Source organism: Hemitrygon akajei, chromosome 2, assembly GCF_048418815.1.
Source record: "Hemitrygon akajei chromosome 2, sHemAka1.3, whole genome shotgun sequence".
NCBI classification, from domain to species: domain Eukaryota; kingdom Metazoa; phylum Chordata; class Chondrichthyes; order Myliobatiformes; family Dasyatidae; genus Hemitrygon; species Hemitrygon akajei.
Window position 1 is genome coordinate 11572589 of NC_133125.1, and position 18669 is coordinate 11591257.

General features: G+C 43.2%; 1 protein-coding gene across 3 annotated transcripts in view; it reads right to left on the reverse strand.

Annotated features, from left to right (window-relative positions):
• Window positions 1–18669, reverse strand: part of LOC140739090 (uncharacterized) — a 209094-nt gene that overhangs the window by 14653 nt on the left and 175772 nt on the right. The window lies entirely within an intron of this gene.

Below are 18669 nucleotides of genomic sequence, written 5' to 3' on the forward strand. Positions count from 1 at the left end.
ACTAATCTCCTTCCTGGCACTTATCCTTGCAAGTTGAACGAGTGCTTCACTTACCCCTGCACCTCTTCCCTCACTATCATTCAGGGCCCTAAACAGTCTGTCCAAGTGAAGTGATTCTTCATCTGTGAGTCTGTTGGAGTCATATACTGTGTTTGGTGCTCCTGGCATGGCCTCGTGTATATTGGTGAGACCCAACGTAGATTGGAAGACTGTTTCGCCAAGCATCTATGCTCCCCCGCCAGAACAAGCCGGATCTCCCAGTGGCCACCCATTGTAATTCCACTTGCCATTACCATTCCGATATGTCCATCCATGGCCTCCTCCACTGTCGCGATGAGACCACATTTCGGTTGGAGGAACACCACCTTATATTCTGTTTGGGTAGCCTCCAACCTGATGGCATGAACATCAATTTCCCAAACTTCCAGTAATAGCCCCCTTTCCCATTCCCTTTTCCTTCTCTTCTTATCTCTTTGCCCACCCATTGCTTCCCTCTGGTGCTCTGCTCCTTCCCTTTTCTCTTCCTTCCATGGCCTTCTGTCTCTTTCACCAATCAACTTCCCAGCTCTTTGCTTCATCCCTCCCTCTCCAAGTTTCACCTATTGCCTGGGTGTTTCTCTCTCCCTTCCCCCCTCCTTTCTAATCTACACCTCAGCTTTTCTTCTCCAGTCCCACTGAAGGGTTTCGGCCCGAAACGTCAGTTGTACTCTTTTCCATAGATGCCGCCTGGCATGCTGAGTTCCACCAGTATTTTGTGAGCGTTGCTTAGATTTCCAACATCTGCAGATTTTGTCTTGTTTTTACTTTCTTTTAAGTTTGTTGTGAGCACAAGAAGTATCACTTATTGTGTGTCAATCCAACTTTAAAATGAGGACAATTTTTCTGAGAACATTGAGATTTTTTGCCATTGTATTTCAAATGCGGGTTTTGAAATGGTTTTGGCAAAGCTGCTTTGTGCGGCTGTTACGAGACTGTTTCAAGTGCCAAGACATTGAATCAGACCTTAATGCCTTGTCTAAATTGGGCCAAATCTGATAAATGAATTTATTAAAATGGCTGTTCCCACCAAGTTGTTTAAATTTAGCAATATTATACTGTCTGAATCATTCACATAGATAAAATTTTGGACTCTTGACTTAGCAACTTTCCTTCACAGAGTTGTAGATTTTTATGTGCACTGTTGTGCAATACAGTGCTCTAATTAACAAAACAAATCTACTGTAATTCTAGCATATTTCTTCATGATACTTATCTAATGAAGTGAATTATTAAGTGATTAACTACAGATAGTTTTCTTTGCCTCTGCTGAGGCTTGCTATCGCCTCTACTCAAATGTGGTGAATCTTTATCACCAGTTGTCAGCAATATTAGGAGCAGTGTTTGCTTCAGTGAATCAGGCATAGAAACCCTCTGAAAGGATTATGCTTACAGTAGGCAGCAATGAAAACTGTGCACACACAGCATATTGGTGGCTTATTGAATTGGCTTATTATTGTCACGTGCTCCGAAGTACAGTGAAAAGCTTGTCTTCACTGAAATCAGTATCAGCATTAAGAGCCATGTCATATGACTCAGACTATCACGGTCATGACCATGATTGTTCTTGGCAAATGTTTCTACTGAAGTGGTTTGCCATTGCCTTCTTCTGTGAAGTGTTTTTACAAGATGGGTGACCCCAGCCATGATCGGAGATTGTCTGCCTGTTGTCAATGGTCGCGTAGCCAGGATTTGTGATATGCACCAGCTGCTCATACGACCTTCCAATACCTGCCCCCATGGCTTTCATGACCACGATTGGGGGGGGGGGGGGTGCAAAGCAGGTGCTACACCTTGCCCAAGGGTGACCTTCAGGCTAGCTGAGGGAAGGAGCGTCTTACATCTCCTTTGGTAGAGATATATCTCCAACCTGCGATCCAACCATTCAACAAGGTAGAGCAATGCTGAATAAAGTGGAACAGTTTTAGGGAAAGTGCAGTGCAGATAGACAACAAGGTGCAAGGTCATAACGATGTGGATCGCAAGGTCAAGAGTCTATCTTAACTGCTCATTCGTCTTATATCAGTAGGATTGAAGCTGTCTTTGAGCCTGGTAGTACATGCTTTCAGGGTTTTGTATCCTCTGTCTGATAGGAGAGTGGAGAAGAGAGAATATGGGCTCTTTGACTATGTTGGCTGTTTTACTGAGGCAAGGAAAAATGTAGACAAGAGATAATTATTATAGGCCTATAACAATTATCACTTGCTAGTGCAAAATCCATTTTCCAGACCAGAGTAATTACAGGAAATCACAGACAGACTTGTAGGTGTGATTAGTGTACTTGTTCTACACTTTAGTGCAGAAATATACATGGCACTGTTAGTAACACCACTGGCTGTAAGATGGGGCTTCAATACCTGCCGTTGTCTGTAAGGAGCCTATACATTCTCCCTGTGACTGTGTGGGTTTCCCTTGGGTGCTCTGGTTCCTTTTCAAATTCCAAAGGACGTACAGGATAAGATAGATGTGTTGTGGGCATACTATATCAGAGCCAGAAGCATGATGGGAGTTACCATCTTTTGCCGGCACAATCCAGCATAAGGACACATTTCACTGTATGTTTTAGAGCCATAGAGTCATTAGAAAAGTACACAGCACAGAAACAGGCCCTTTGGCCCATCTAGTCCATGCTGAAACATTAAAATTGCCTACTCTCATCCATTTGCCCCAGGACCATAGCCGTCTATCTCCCTTTCATCCGTGTACCTATCCAAACGTCTTAGATACTGAAATTGAGCTCGCATGCACCACTTGCGCCGGCAGCTTGTTCCACACTCTCATGACCCTCTGAGTGAAGCAGTTCCCCCTCACGTTCCCCTTGAGCTTATATGGGTCCCAGCTATGCCTGCCTGTCAACTTCATGAAACACTCCGTGTCAGTGACCAAAATTGCAGACAATACTCCAAATTAGGCCTCATCAACATCTTGTACAACTTAACATCCCATCTCCTGTACTCAATTCTTTGATTTATGTGGACCAATGTGCCAAAGCTTTCCTTACCACCATATCTACCCTTGACGCCACTTTCAATGAGTTATGGACCTGGATTCCCTGATCCCTTTGTTCTCCCGCACTCCTCAGTGCCCTACTGTTCACTGTGAAGGACCTTTCTGATGTACTGGTGAGAAATAAAACTAACCTAATTTCATCAAAATCAGTATTAACAGAAAGACTTGCTTTTATTTTAACAGCCCCTTCCAGTCCAATGAGTTTGTGCCGCCCAATTACACTCTAACTACCCTTGAGGAGTCTGTGCAGTGCCTCCTTCATACACTGTGAGGGTATTCCGGTGAGCTGCAGCGTGGATGGACTTTCAGGGTTTTAATTAGGTGTCGACGGCTGGCAATGTATTTCCAAGCCGGGATAGTGCACAACTTCAAGAGGTCAACACCAGCTGACCTTGCTCTTAGCGGCAGCAGCTGCAGATTTGAGAGAATGTGACAAATGAAGCGAATCTTTAAGATCTTTAATCTTTAAAGGCTTTCGTACACAATGCGGAAATCCAAATGCAATGCGGAAATGCCTCCAACACAGTAGAGCTCTTCTACCGCATTGAATTGAGGCCAGTTGCCATCTAGAGAACGTAGAACACTGGACATTACAGTACAGGCCCGATTATTAGCCCCATCACTGATACCTGAGGGTGGACAATAAGTGCTACCTTTATTAGTAGCACCCGTTATCCACAAATCCTTCTCCATGGATCGTCACCTCGTCATGGTGGAGGGTTTGTGAGCTCCTCAGATCCCGAGAGTGATGCTGTCTGGAGCTTCGCTCCTGGTAGGGTCACCCATGGTGGACAAATCATAACAGTGAAGGCAGAGGAAGGCCAGAGCACTGAAGGGTCCCCAGTTGTTTTACATTCTGCGCTCCTGGATCCTGACACACATTTGTCAAGCACTGTGTGGTGGCTGCCTATGCATCAACCTCCTCACATTTAACTCTCCCACAGGCATTCTCCATTGTCCAAGTCAATGGACTAACCCCTTGGGAGAACATCACGCTCGTGACGCGAGTGATCACACTACTTATAGTCACAATAGAATGAAAAGAAACTCACTTCTTGTATTTGCCTTATTCCAACCTTGAAAGCAACTAGCTGTTAATTTTAGGCAAAATGTTTAGATGAATTTTAAAACTTCTAATTTCAGATGTCAGAGCAAGAATTGGCAAGTAGTGTCTGCAACCATAATGTTTATAGAGCTATCAAAACAGATCTGATTTCCTCGGGAGCATTGATATTTCCTATGATGATTCAAGCATTGAAATGAAGCCAGGCTAAATAATTTGACAGGGTCAGTATGGGTCACATGTTCATATCGCTGCACTGTTAATACTCCAGTACAATTAACTCATACCTCTCAGAGTCGTGAGAGATGGAAACGGGAAAGGCTGGATCCACTGTACAGTAGATGCAATGGATTGCAGAGACGTTGATGAACTCCAACCACACCATTGAATTTGGACAATGGAGATGGGAGGTCATCAATGGCCTTTGACCCACTGGGAGCTAAGGGTCCAAGACTTATAACAGCTATAGGATTTGCGTGTCATCAGGGGTGAGGAGGATAGCATAGTGGTACAAGTCTAAAGGTTATAATTGTAATAATAACTAGGAATAATTAGAAACAACTGATGGGATACTGAGTTTGACCAGTGGAGCAGGCTGGGTCATCAAGGGATTGGTTGTGCTACTTTAAGAAAGACCCCAAAAAGGAAAGAAACTCCTTCTTAACTGAGAGCCTATAGGCCCACTCTCAACATCTCAGGAACAGCTTACCCTACTTATTTAATTTACTTTTACTTTTATTTATTTGGATACCGCGTGGGGTAGGCCCTTCCAACCCTTTGAGCCACAGTAATTTATCTTTAATCCTTGCCTAATCAAGGGACAATTTACAATAACCAATTAACTAATTGACTTAACACCCCAACGGTGGGAGGAAACTGGAGCACCCGGAGGAAACCCATTTGGTCACATGATGAACATACAAACTCCTCACAGGGTGCGACGGGAATTGAACCTGAGCTGCCTGCACTGTAAAGTGTTGTGTTAACCACTACACTACCGTGCTGCCCCTATATATCCTATTGTAATTTATAGTTTTTCTTATTATTTATTTCAATATACAGCTGCTTCAAAATGACAAATGTTCAACATATGCCAGTGATGTTAAATTTTATTCTGTATCTTTCACTGTATCTTTCGATGTACATGTGACAAATAAAGCTAACCTTTTTTTTAATCCTTTAGTTTAAAAATTCACAGTGTGCTTACTGATTAAGCATTGAAGAACGATTTGGATGGTAACAGATCTGAGATTGACAGCATGGTGTTTGTCATTGAGGCAAGGTTGTCACTGTAGCGGGTCGAAATGAGAAGAGTCCTGCTTCATTAGCGCGCATCCTGCCTCTATGTTATCCCTCCCGCCAACACCTGTTCCTGTTCGGGAGTGAACATTAATTAGAATCAATCTATTTAATTCTGAGGCACCAGGCGCCGTCTAATTGAGCACCTCTGTCCTTTGCAGAGAGTAATATTCACGAGGGAGGTCCTGTCAGTTGATGTTGCTCGCATCCCTGGCAGATGTCAACAGGACCGTTCTGCGAGGCTGTCAGTTAGTGTGGCTCACAGGTCCCTGTTGGAATGCATGAGCTCTCAGCTGGGCCACCAGACGTGCCCTGTGAATGTAGTTGATCCTTCAGGAAGCGAAAGCTCATGTCAGTGGCCTCCTTTGCCGAAGTAGACCTCTTGCAGGATAACAGCGAAAGAAGCAGTTCAGAACCTGCCTCCCTCATGAAACAAAAGAGTATGGAAATACTATACTGCTTGTACTGTTTTGGGGCCTTCTTTTCATAGAACAGAACAGCAAAATACAGGCCCTTCAGTCCACAATGCACTTGCAGGGACTCATAAGTGTCCAGCTTTGTTCAAGAAAACACATTTAAGTCACATTTTAAACACACAAACTTCTGCAGATGCTGGAAGTCCAAAGCAGCACATACAAAATGTTGGAGGAACTCAGCAGCATCTATTGCCCGTTATGGCACTGGCATTTAGGACAGCAATGGAAGTCCTCCCTCTCTGTCTGTCCATACAACCACAGACAGATATGGAAGAATTCTTCATTGTTGTTTCCGTAACAATTTTTTTGACCAGTCAGGGTTGTTATCCCTGAGCTGGGCAGCATTTGTGGAAATGAATAAACATTTCAGGCCAAGACCCTTCTTCAGGGCTGTACTAGGTTGCCTGTTTCCATCCAGAGATGGAGACAGAGAGATCAAGAAAGGGGACTGAGATGTCAGAGATTGGCCAAGTGAATTTAAGGGCGGGGTGGAAATTGGAGGCAAAGTTGACGAGCTCAGCATGGGTTAATGAAGCAGCAGCAATGCAGTCATCAGTGTATATAGAGGAAGAGTTAGAGAGCATTGCTGGGGAAGGCTTGGAACATGGACTGTTCTACATAGCCAATGAAAAGGCAGGCACAGCTGGGGACCATGTCTACTCCTTGAGTTAGGAGAAAGTGTGAAGGAGCTGAAGGAAAATTACATTTAACGTCTCATGTTGTGTACGTCAATGTTGATGTCATCAGAAACAAAGGGAAATACAGTAGAATACAGATCATGGAACATTGTATAACTCTATCAAGTCACCTCTCATCCTCTTTTGCTCTAAAGAGTAGTTGAAACATGCCTAAAATTAATAGCTAGTTGCTTTCAAGGTTGGACTAGACTTCAAGTGGTTACTCTCTTCTCTTGCTTTGCCATGACTGGTAGAGTTCTTAGAACAAGTGGGTATGAAAGTCTACGTCAAACTGTGAGAATGAAATGGAACCTTCTAGACCAAATGCATCGATGTAGAATCTGTGTGTTTTTCTGGGTTCCCTGTCAACAGGCAGCTGATGAACTGCTAGAAAAGTCACCTGCTTCTGGATGTTATTAGGAATCAGAACATCATAGGTACATTAAGCTACTATATTTTCTCTTGTTTAATATCTTGCTAGCCCTCATTGTTTAAGCCTGCACTCAGTGGCCACTTCTTTAAGTGCACATATATATCTGTAAAATTAACACAAACATCTAATCAGCCAATCATGTGGCAGCAACTCAATGTATAAAAGCATGGGGAAGAAATGTGATCTAAGTGACTTTGACTGTGGGATGGTTGTTGGTGCCAGATGGGGTGATTTGAGTATCTCAGAAGCTGCTGATCTCCTAGGATTTTCATGCAGAACAGTCTCTGGAGATTACAGAGAATGGTGTAAGAAACAGAAAACATCCAGTGAGAGACAGTTCTGTGGGTGAAAACGCCTTGTTAATGAGGGAGGTCAGAGGAGAATGTCCAGACTGGTTCAAATTGAAGGTGACAGTAACTCAAATAACCACATGTTAGAACAGTAGCATGCAGAAGAGCATCTCTGAACACACAAGACATCTAACCTTAAAGTGGATGGACTACAGCAATCACGGCTTGGCTTCACAAACGAAGGTTGAGGAAGGGGGCTGCCCACGTCTGCTGCAGGCTCGCTGGTGGCTGATGAGGCCAATACGGGACAGGCAGACCCGGCCGCAGTGGCTGCAAGGAAAAATCTGTTCTGGGTTTGGTGCTGCTGTGTCACGGTTCTTCCTCCTTCTCCTTTGGTCCTCAAGGCCAGCCCTGCGGGTGTTCTCAAAGGAGGGGACAGACTGGTGAATGGTGTGTCGCCAGACCTCGCGATCGGAGGCTAGAGTAGACTGGTGATGGTCAATGTGACAGGCGCCAAGGGATTTTTTCAGAGAGTCCTTGTACCTCTTCTTCGGTGCCCCCCGTCACGGTGGCCAGTGGAGAGTTCCCCATACAGCACAATCTTGGGCAGGCGATGATCCTCCATCCTGGAGATGTGCCCTGCCCAGCGCATCTGCATCTTCAACAGCATGGCCTCGACGATGGTGACCTCCGCCTGTTCGAGGACTTCAATGTCGGTGACGAAGTCACTCCAGTGGATGTTGAGGATGGTGCGGAGGCAGTGCTGGTGAAATCACTCAAGGAGTCGTAGGTGGTGACGGTAGGTGACTCACAACTCAGAGCCATACAGGAGGGTGGTCAGTACAACAGCTCTGTACATACTGATCTTTGTGCCTTTCTTCAGATGCTTGTTGTTCCAGACTCTTTTGTACAGCATTCTCCTTGTCGATCTTGGCATCTGACCAGATGGTGCATCCCAGGTAGCTGAAATGGTGGACTGTCTTCAGCTCTGCCTTGCTGATGGTGATACGGGGAGGGTGGTAATCTTCCTGAGGTGCGGGCTGTTGGAGAACTTCTGTCTTCTTCCAGTCTGAAGAGCTTGGCAGCCTCTGCAAAGCATGAAGTTATATGCTGCAGGGCTGTCTCTGTGTGGGCAACAAGGGCAGCATCATCGGTGAAGAGTACCTTTTGGATGAGTTGATCCAATGTCTTGGTGTGGGACTGTAGTCGCCTCAGGTTGAACAGGCTGCCATCGGTGCGGTGTCGGATATAGACACCGTCCTCATCACCGAGGTCTTCTGTGGCTCTTTCAAGCATCATACTGAAGGAGATGGTGAAGAGAGTCGGCACGAGGACAACAGAAGTCCATAAACATACATTCAGTGACCACTTCATTAGGTACCTAATAAAATGGCCACTTAGTGCATGACATAGAGTGCATGACTCACCAAAACTCAAAAGTCAAAGGAGGAAGTTTGCAAATGTAAGTATAACTGCAATTGAAGTCAAGAATAGAAAATTCCTCTGAGTTTAGTTTGATCTATGTGTAACACCTGTGTAGCGCTTGTCTTATCTCGTGTGACTGGTCGCAGCACTCATTAGGAGAAACTCAAATTACACAGTACTACACTAAGTGCTAGTGGGCCATCAGAAGCTCTAAATATCAAAAGGACACAGTGAATAGAAAACACTGTGTAAGAAGTGTTCTGGAAGTAAGTTAGTAAATAGAAATATATACAAAATATTTACATGTGTAAGAACAATTCTAAGTTCTAACATTCTGTTCAGATTCCAAACCTCAGATAGCAAACAAAAACCAAATTCCTTTTCAGTTAGAATCAGTGAGATTCATTAGAATAACCTTTATCACTCCAATTTCTCTAATTAATTAGATGTAGTATTATTCCCTATTTAAAGGTTTACAAACTAACAATTAGAAAACTAATTGAATACCTATTCTCAAGTATTATGGTTAACTTCAGTTTCAGTTCAAGTCAGGAGGTCCACGCATTCAAATTCAAACCCCAAAAATATATATATATACAGTTTAACTCATTCACGCAAAGCAAATCTCATTCAGCAGCTTATCGAAGTCTTTGCAAAAGTAATCAGTTCTTGTAGAAAATCAAATTCAAATCCTTTGAATGAGAAATAAACTTATACATCCAACCATATTGAATGCTCTATGTCATTAAACATTTCGTACCCGCGCAAGTTCTTCAATCTTGGGTGGCCGCCATCTTGTTTCTTGGTTCATTGGATGAAGTAGTTGGTCATCCACAGAAAGTTGATTCACAAAACTCACACAACAAAAAACCTGATGAAATCCCTTGGTACGATTTAATGGAACTAATTCCTGGTTACAGGGTAGTGATCTCGGACACTCGTCTCTGCTGATACCATCTCGGTATAGCTGCTGCTTGTTACAGCCGTAGCTACAATAAACTTTTTATTGATGTCGTCTCTCCTCCAGGGCTTTCACCCTGAGGTTTCAATTCAGTAAGATAGAAATACTAACTACTAATTCCACTTTTAACAGTATATATCTTCAGTTTTTAATAGTTAGCTGCATTTTTCTTGCTTGTCTGCACCTACATCAGCTATGGCTCATTCTCACATAGCTTTTTTTCCCCAAGTTCTCTTTTTTTTTAATTCAGTAAACCTCGTTTTCATCCCTCCACAGGTGGAGCCTTCTAACATTACATCTTTGGGTTTAATTAACCGGGGTTACATATGGCCAGGGCTATTTTTTTTTAAACCATATTTGATTTAACTTATTAGTAACATCTTACAGCACGTTTATTTCATATTAGCACCCACATTCAGTTGTCTGAGACGTCACTTTAAAAAAATGTTACTTTATAATTCTCCGTACCTGCAGATACTACTGCTGAGTTTGCGTTCATACAACCATTGTATCATGGTTGCAGCCATGTGGAAAGCAAAACGCACCAGGTTATTGCAGCCCAAGTCTGAATAACACTGGCTTTCATAAGTAATATTAACTATCTTCTGGCCCAACTAAAAACAACAGTACTGATGTGGCATTGAGTTGTTTTTTCTAAGCTAGGCAGTGGTGAAATAAACCATGTGAAAGCAAAGGGATTGTATATCATTCACAGTGCTCATTAGATGCAGAATCCCAACTCACTAACAAAGCAGTGTAGGGAAAGGACCCTTGAAATGACTGTAGAAATAAAGATCTGAATTTACGGGGTGCCTTTACATCTAGTGTGGTATTTTTAGACGACAAACAGGAGCATTATCGAAAACACTAACTGAGACGTGTGTTTTGGCAGATGGCAAAAAGGTGAGCCAAAGTGTTAGAATGTTAATGTTAGAATGTTACCTGGGTTTCAGCACCCAAGTTACAGTGAAAGGTTGAACAAGTTAGGTCTTTATTCTTTGGAGCGTAGGAGGTTGAGGGGGGACTTGATAGAGGTATTTAAAATTATGAGGGGGATAGATAGGGTTGACGTGGATAGGCTTTTTCCATTGAGAGTAGGGGAGATTCAAACAAGAGGACATGAGTTGAGAGTTAAGGGGGCAAAAGTTTAGGGGTAACACGAGGGGGAACTTCTTTACTCAGAGTGGTAGCTGTGTGGAACGAGCTTCCAGTAGAAGTGGTACAAGCAGGTTCGATATTGTCATTTAAAAAAAAATTAGATAGGTATATGGACAGGAAAGGAATGGAGGGTTATGGGCTGAGTTCAGGTCAGTGGGACTAGGTGAGAGTAAGCGTTCGGCACGGACTAGAAGGGCCAAGATGGCCTGTTTCCATGCTGTAATTATTATATGGTTATATAAGTGGCTTTATAGAACTTGTTAAAAAGAAATTTAGGAGAATATCTCCAAATATTCATATTCTTGAGGAATATTGTCATGTTAACAATTTGGGGAAGGCTTAAATTGGGAAAGCACAAAAGAAGGAAAACATCTATAGTAGAGAAATATCAGAACGTTGTGGTACTAGATGAATTACACATACAAAGTGCTGGAGGAACTCAAAAGGTCAGGCAGCATCTATGGAAAGGAATAAACAGTCGACATTTTGGGCAGAGACCCTTCTTCAGGAATTTACTGTTTATTCCCCTCTGCAGATGTTGCCTGACATCTGAGTTCTGTCACAATTGTGTATGTGTTGCTCTGGATTTCCAGCATCTGCAGAATCTCTTTTATTTATTGTTAAGGTTAGACAAGGTTTCATTTGATGCTATTTCATTTATTTATCATATGTACATGGAAATATACACTGAAGTACATAATTTAATGCTTTTATAATTCTATCTCCTTTACAATAGCATTGGGGAGAGATAGGAACAGACAAGTTAGAAAAGTGTTTAATTGGAGTAAGGGGAATTATGAGGCTATCAGGCAGGAAATTGGAGGCTTAAATTGGAAACAGACGTTCTCAGGGAAAAGTACAGAAGAAATGTGGCAAACATTCAGGGGATATTTGTGTGGAGTTCTGTATGGGTATGTTCCAATGAGACAGAGAAGTTATGGTAGGGTACAGGAACAGCTGGTGTACAAAGGCTGTAATTAGTCAAGCAGAAAAGAAAAGCTTACAAAAGGTTCAGAGAGCTAGGTAATGTTAGAGATCTAGAAGATTACAAGGCTAATAGGAAGGAGCATAAGAAGGAAATTAGGAGAGCCAGAAGGGGCTATGAGAAGGCCTTGGTGGGCAGGATTAAGGAAAACCCCAAGGCATTCTCCAAGTATGTGACGAGCAAGAGAATAAGATGTGAAAGAATAGGACCTATCAAGTGTGCCAGTGGGAAATTGTGTATGGAACTGGAGGAAATAGCAAAGGTACTTAATGAATGCTTTACTTCAGTATTCACAATGGAAAAGCACCTTGGTGATTGTAGGGATCTTGGGGTCTGAGTCCATAGGACACTCCATGCAGCTGCGCAGGTTGACTCTGTGGTTAAGAAGGCATATGGTGTATTAGGCTTCATTAATTGTGGAATTGAAATTAGGAGCTGAGAGGTAATGTTGCAGCTATATGGGACCCTGGTCAGACCCCACTTGGAGTACTGTGCTCAGTTCTGGTCGCCTCACTACAGGAAGGATGTGGAAGCCATAGAAAGGGTACAGAGGAGATTTACAAGGATGTTGCCTGGATTGGGGAGCATGCCTTATGAGAATAGGTTGAGTGAACTCAGATTAGAGGTGACCTGATAGAGGCGTATAAGATGGTGAGAGGCATTGATACTGTGGATAGTCAGAGGCTTTTTCCCAGGGCTGAAATGGTTGCCACAAGAGGACACAGGTTTAAGGTGCTGAGGAGTAGGTAGAGTGGAGATGGCAGGGGTAAGTCTTTTTACTCAGTGGTGAGTGCGTGGAATGGGCTGCCGGCAACGGTGGTGGAGGCAGATACGAGAGGGTCTTTTAAGAGATTTTTAGATAGGTAAATGGAGCTTAGTAAAATAGAGAGCTATAGGTAAGCCTAGTAATTTCTAAGGTAGGGACATGTTCAGCACAATTTTGTGGGCTGAAGGGCCTGTATTATGCTGTAGGTTTTCTATGTTTCTATTTATGTTAACAACCAACACAACCTAAGGACGAGCTGGGGGCAGCCCGCGAGTGTCACCACACATTCCAGCGCCAACATAGCGTGCACACAATGTTCAACAGAACACAACAAAACAGGAGACAACAAGCAACAAAACAACAACAGCAATACAAGCCCTGTTCCTCCCTCCCACCCACTCAGACACACTGCCATCCAACCTCACTGCACCCCCCCCCCCCCACCCCACCAGCTCCAACCAGGTTACAGAGATACTGGAGATGAAACCAAAAAAGGATTTGAAAACCACAGTGAAAATGCATTCCTAACATAGTTACAGAGCCAGATATACCTCGATTGCCAGCAAACAATGGCTGCAGTGTGTAGCATCAACGAGAAACTCAGCTCACATAGAATATAGAAGTCTAGAGCACATAGAGCTCACAAAGTGTGCTGATTATTTAACCTACTCTAGAAACTGCCTAGAATATCCCTAGCGCATAGCCCTCTATTTTTCTAAGCTCCATGTACTTATCTAAGAAAGCCTTAAAAGACCCTATTGTATCCACTTCCACCACCGCCACCGGCAGTGCATTCCACGCACCCATCACTCTGTGTGGAAAAACTTACCCCTGACATCCCCTCCGTACCTATTTCCAAATACCTTAAATATATGCCCCGTCCTGTTAGCCATTTCAGTTCTAGTAAAAAGCCTCTGGCTATCCACACGATCAATGCCTCTCATCATCTTATACAACTCTATCAGGTCACCTCTCATCCTCCGTTGCTCCAAAGAGTAAAGGCCAAGTTCACTCAACCTATTCTCATAAGGTACACCCTCCAATCCAGGCAACATCCTTGTAAATCTCCTCTGCACTCTCTCTGTAGTATACACATCCTTCCTGGAGTGAGGTGGCCAGAACTGAACATACTACTGCAAGTAGGATCTGATCACGGTCTTATATAGCTGTAGCATCACCTCACAGTGCTTGAACTCAATCCCATAGTTGATGAAAGCTACACACCATACAGCTTCTTAACACTGTCAACCTGCGCAGCAGCTTTGAGTGTCCTATCAACACGGACCCCAAGATCCCTCAGATCCTCCACACTGCCAAGAGTCTTACCATTAATATTATATTCCAGGTCCTTTATACAAATCACAAAGAGGAGGGGTCCCAAAACAGATTCCTGCAATACACCACTGGTTACCAACCTCCATGCAGAATACAAGCCATCTACAACCACCCTTTGCCTTCTGTGGACAAGTCAATTCTGGATCCACAAAGCAAGGTCTCCTTGGATCCCATGCCTCCTTAGTTTCTGAATAAGCCTCGCATGGGGAACCTTATCAAATGCCTTACTGAAATCCATATACACTATATCCACTGCTCTACCTTCATCAATGTGTTTTGTTACTTCCTCAAAGAATTCAATCAGGCTCGTTAGGCACAACCTGCCCTTCACAAAGCCATGCTGACAACCCCTAATCATATTATGTCTCTCCAAATGCTCATAAATCCAGCCTCTCAGGATCTTCTCCAACAATTTGCCCACCACTGAAGTCAGACTCACTGGTCGAGAATTTCCTGGGTTATCTCCAAGTTACTCACAGCTCCAGACTTGCTCGCCACACCCACTGGCAAGGACTAATGCACCACTTCCATGAGATGATGACCGCAGGCAGGTTCTTCCCCAATTCACACACCACCTGCACTGGAAATGCACACTTGTTCCTTCAGTACCACTGGTAATCCTTATTCAACAGCAGTGTGAGGCTGCCTGTTCCAGACCACTGCAGTTGTTCAGGAAGCCACCTCAACACCACCACCTCCTCAAGGATAACTGGGGGAGGGCCATCAGTGCTAAGCTTGCCTGCAATGTTTCTTTCCACAAGTAATATTTGTAAAAATGTTTAAATTGGAACCTACGTAATTCAGTAAGTTCAAAGGTGAACAACAGAATTATAATAAGAGTTTTATAACAGGGCTTTACTTATGGATTCGGGTAGATGGAGCTCGTCAGCCTGGGAAGGCAGTCCATCTAAGAGAGGGAAAACTCTGATTTCAAACCTCCGCTGCCTTGCGGCCATACCCACTCATGGGAAAGGCTTCGGGAGTAAACCCTGAGGACAAATCCAGAGCTGGAGTCCCTAAGTCAGTCCGACGTTGCCTTCAACCTCGCTCTGGCAACTCCTGCGACGACACTGGTGCCGAGCTGTGTCGGCCCTTGCCCTTCCCTTGGACAGCATCGGTGCCGTGGAGAGGAGAGACTCGCTACATGGGCAACAGCCGGTCTTCCATACAACCTTGCCCAGGCCTGCGTCCTGGAGAGGACTTTCCAGGCACAGATCCATGGTCACACAAGACTAACAAATGCCATACATACTTAAGAACTTACATTAGAACTCTTGAGATCTGACCTGGGTGGTTGTGATAGAATTAAATCATCTCCTTTGGTTTGGTGAGGCTAGAACTAGAGGTCATGGGTTAAAGATGAAAGGTGAAATGTTTAAGGGGGATCTCCCTCACCCAGAGGGTGGTGAGTGGATGTGGGTTTGATTCCAGCATTGAAGTGAAGTTTGGTAAGTACATGAATAGGAGTGGTATGGTCCAGGTGCAGGTCGATGGGAGAAGGCAGGAGATGAACACGGGCCACTGGTACTTTAAAGCATTATGCTAACCACTACGCTTTCAAGTTATTATCCAAAAAGGACTTAATGGAGAAGTGAAGTGAATTGTTGCTATTGTAATTAGTTTACAAATGTATAGACTTTTATTATTTATTATGTAGAACGTGGTACAAGCCCTTCTACCCCAACAAGCTTGCTCCAGCCTGCAAATCATTAACCTACTAACCAGCATGTCTTTGGACTGTGGGAGGAAACCGGAGCACCCGGAGGAAAGCCGTACGTTCACGGGGAGGGCATACAAACCCTTTGCAGAGGATGGGGGAATGGAAATCCGAACTCAAACGCCTCAAACGCAAACCACCACACTGCCTTTTGACTGTAAACAGTTAAGAAAGCTGGATCAATTTTAGATTTTCAAGTGAAAGGAGGGAGCTCAATTCATCTTGTGAGCTTATAAAATGTCTCTAGTACAGCAACGGCTACAGGATCAAATGATTTAAGGTTTATTGAAGAGAAAAAGACAGATCTATCAACGGTTTTACTAAGCAATGTAAAATGCATTTGTATTCCTTCCCATCGTGACAAAGTAATGAAAGGTATATTAGAAGGTGTCTATGCGTTTTCCATACAGTCATCATTACACAAAGTTGAGACCGGCCAACCACACTAGACCTATTATGCTGCATCAACAGCAAATATACCATCTAGAGATTTTATTCTGCCTCTAAATAAACCAACTGAGAATTTCTCCCAGTGGGTTTAGCCTCAGTGAGGTAAAGACGTCAAAAGTGCCAGTTCTGTGCAATGTCTACAGGGTTCAGCGTCTCAATTTACACTTACAAAAATTGGTGACTTCAAGTAGTTTACCACATGTGTGAGTGCCTCAGCTCTGTACAAAAGCTCAATTATATCACAGCTGCCTCAGGAGCCCACTGTATACCTCAGCGACAGATCATGGTAATGGCTTACTGCAGAGGGCCTAAAAATACCTCCGCCAGATCACCAACAGTACTTGGCTCCAAGCACAATACACTTCTTGGGATGTACTCAGGAATAGATTTATAAGGGAAGTAGCATTTTATAATGAAATACCTTATATAGTCAAACAATGCTAATAATTCAAACAGCATGACAGACATAAAGCCAGTCTATTGTATGAAAGTGCTACAAAGAACCTGCATGGAAATATGTGTTCTAGATTTGTCTGCCAACTTTTTAATAATTGGAATCATTTCATGTTTTACCTGACAATAAGAAGCCCTTTTTTTTTTAGCAACATTTGTCAACTGTGGCATTTCCTGTGTCTCTGCATTAGTCAATAAAACTACATCCTTTTACTTGGAAATTTCTGTGCTGTTTTCTGCTGAGCTGGGTGGACATGCTATGTTGGCACAGGAATGTGAGGCCACACTTTCGGCTTCTTAAACAAATCATGGAACAAACAGCTATGGAGATGAGAATGATTTATACATTTTCCTACAATGCAGCTTTGCAATTAGGAACATATATAAAATGGAGATCCAACAAAAGTTTTCCAACTTAATTAGAAAGTGATGTTTAAACCAGTTATTGTCAGTGGTAATTATCCTTGTCTCCATGGCAGAAGCTCCATAGCCCTTTCTTCCTTCAGTTGAGATGGCATTTATCATGTGGATAGTCAGAGGCTTTTTCCCCAGGGCTGAAATGGCTAGCACAAGAGGGCACAGTTTTAAGGTGCTGGAGAGTAGGTACAGTGGAGATGTCAGGCGTAAGTTTTTCACACAGAGAGTGGTGAGTGCGTGGAATGGGCTGCCGGCAACGGTGGTGGAGGCGGAAACGACAGGGTCTTTTAAGAGACTCCTGGACAGGTACATGGAGCTCAGAAAAATAGAGGGCTATGGGTAACCCCAGGTAATTTCTACGGTAAGGACATATTCTTTGTGGGCCAAAGGGCCTGTATTGTGTTGTAGGCTTTCTAAGTTTCTACGTTCATCAAGTGCCTGTGGAGCCTGAGGTAGAAATGACCTCACGCTGAATAGATGGGCTTTACACTGTAGTTGAAAAGTAGTTATACAGATTTTGTGCATGCATACATAATACGTATATAATCACTTTCCAGGAAGCGATTGTGTTACCAGCCTGCTTTTGACATCTGCTTTCACTGCAAATGTCTACATTTCTTGCAACCTTTGTGAAGTAGCCAGCATAGTCAAAGACCACACCCACTCCAGACATTCTCTCTTCTACCCTCCCATCACAAAAGGCTCGTGCCACCTAGCTCAAGGACAATTTTTATCCCACTCTTGTAAGACTACTAAATGGTTCCCTAGTATGATAAGATGGACTCTTGATCTCACACTCTACCTCGTTGTGATCTTGCACTTTGTTGTTTACCCGCAGTGCACTCTCTCTGTAATTGTTATGCTTTATTGTTACTGTTTCACCTTGTTCTACCTCAGTGCATTATGTTATGATCTCATCTATATGAATAATATGCAAGACAAGATTGTCACTGTATCTTGGGACATGTGACTATAATAAACTAAGTCCAATTCCAATGTTTACAAGGAGGTGACCAAAGTCCTGTGTTGGTCCCTGCATTAGATTCTGTTCTGCACACCAAGTGCAGTCTACTTCCGTTGGGAGATGTACCAGTACATCTTATGCCTGAATGGATTTCTTAACGACCTTAAAATATCTGCTTTTGGATAGCCTTGATTTCTAATCGTACAAGGTAGAATCTAAAGCAGAAATTGTAACTTGGTTACAGTAGTCTAGTACCCACACTTTTATATTACTATACAATCGATTTTTTGTACTTATTAGAAATATTACTCTCAGAGGCCTCTTTTTATTAGGTACACCTGCTTGTTAATTAAAATATCTAATCGGTCAATCATGTGGCAGCAACTCAGTGCATAAAAGCATGCAGACATGGTCAAGAGATTCAGTTGTTTTTCAGACCAAACATCAGAATGGGATTAAAAAGAATGGGGCTGTTTGTTGGTGACCGACAGGGTGGAATGTCTGTCTCTGAAACTGCTTATCATCCGGGATTTTTGTGTCTCTAGAGTTTACAGAGAATGGTGTGAAAAACAGAAAAAAGATCATGCAGTGAGTGGCAGTTTTGTGGGTGAAAATGCCTTGAGGTCAGAGAATAGGGAGACTGGTTCAAGCTGATAAGAAGGCAATGGTAACTCAAATAACTATGCATTATAAACAGTAGTGTGCAGAAAGAACATCTCTGAATGCACAACACGTCATCCTTGAAGTGGATGGGC